The 1,667-nt window shown below is 50.1% G+C and overlaps 1 non-coding gene across 1 annotated transcript; it reads left to right on the top strand.

Annotated features, from left to right (window-relative positions):
- The first annotated feature begins 494 nt into the window (after positions 1-494).
- Positions 495-570, top strand: TRNAN-GUU (transfer RNA asparagine (anticodon GUU)). The gene has a single exon. It is a non-coding gene; the product is annotated as a tRNA-Asn (tRNA).
- Positions 571-1,667: the final 1,097 nt, after the last annotated feature.

Here is a 1,667-nt window from a genome sequence, read left to right on the forward strand (position 1 = left end):
TAAGACAGTGTCATGCTGAATTGTTTAAGGATGATGGTCATGACGTCTGTAACTTATTCTTTAATTGTTCAGTAATAGTAGTATATTAATTAGTAGATAAGTAGATAGGAAGATAGTGGATAAAAAAAAGCAAATATGGCAAAATTTTAGCAATTGGTGAAGCTTAGTGGAGATTAATGAAAAGTCATTATTCCTTTCTTGCAACTTTTCTGTAGAATTCTTTTTATAAAACTGAGAAGTTCGGATGTGAGGGCGATCTGGCTGCGACATCTGTCACCCCATTGATCGCCAGGGTTGATTCGGCTGATCTGGCTGGCTAGGCGGGTGTCCCCTTCCTCCCTCACCGCTCCATGTGCGTCCCTCCCGAAGCTGCGCGCTCGGTCGAAGAGGACGACCTTCCCCGCTAGAGGAGAGGACCGTTCTTCGGTCAAGGGTATACGAGTAGCTGCGCTCCCCTGCTAGAACCTCCAAACAAGTCTCAAACTGAGAAGTTGGCCCTGGCCGGTTGGCTCAGTGGTAGAGCGTCGGCCTGTTGTGCAGAGGTCCCGGGTTCGATTCCCGGCCAGGGCACACAGGAGAAGCGCCCATCTGCTTCTCCACCCCTCGCCCTCTCCTTCCTCTCTGTCTCTCTCTTCCCCTCCCGCAGCCGAGGCTCCATTGGAGCAAAGATGGCCCGGGCGCTGGGGATGGCTCCTTGGCCTCTGCCCCAGGTGCTAGAGTGGCTCTGGTCGCAACAGAGCAACGCCCCAGAGGGGCAGAGCATCGCCCCCTGGTGGGCAGAGCGTCGCCCCGTGGTGGGCGTGCCGGGTGGATCCCGGTCGGGCGCATGCGGGAGTCTGTCTGACTGTCTCTCACCGTTTCCAGCTTCAGAAAAACACAAAAAAACCCACAAAAAACTGAGAAGTTAAAAGGGTCTGAAAGATTATCCTTTCAGGGATCATTTCTATACTTTCTTACCAGCAAAATTTTTCTGAACATGTAGAGCATCACCTAGTATGATCTTAGAAGAAGAAAAAAAGGATCACAGAACTCCAGAATTTTAGACTTAGAAATAAGACCTTGTTCATTGCCAGTCTCTTCTCTCAGAGAGGCGACCTATCTTTCCTCAGGCTCAGGCTCGCTAGTTTTCTTCAGCCTTAATAACTATAGCTTCTTACGTGTGTCTGCAATCCCTTCTCTACAGAGCTCGGTGTATGCTGTTCCCTCCGCCTAAAGAGTTCTCTCTTCCCCTTGCTGCCTAATTCCTCTGCTCATCCTCCAGATAGTTCCTCGGGGAAGAAGCCCTCCCTGACTCCCTGGATTGTGTCCAATTCCCCTGTTCGACCTTCTTAACATCCTGTGTTTCTCTTCATCAGCTCAGCACAAGTGCATGTTTGCATTGGTTTATGTCCCTGTCCCCTCTACTGCAGTGACCCTTTGTAACAGCTCACCTTCCCACAGTGCTTACTATAGACCTGGATTCATTCTAAGCACTTCACACAGAGTTCGCATCTCCTGCAAGTCCCAAATCCACATGTCAAGGTCGATCAGCTCCACCTCCTGACCAGTATATCCTACTGTGAATGGTTTATGTCCCCTTGGATGTCACATAAGCATGGAAAACTCGGCATGCTCAACACCGAACTCCTCCTCTTCCTCACAGAGCTCCTCCTTCTCCTCTGCTGCTG

The sequence above is a fragment of the Saccopteryx bilineata genome, chromosome 5, assembly GCF_036850765.1.
Source record: "Saccopteryx bilineata isolate mSacBil1 chromosome 5, mSacBil1_pri_phased_curated, whole genome shotgun sequence".
Lineage (NCBI taxonomy): Eukaryota > Metazoa > Chordata > Mammalia > Chiroptera > Emballonuridae > Saccopteryx > Saccopteryx bilineata.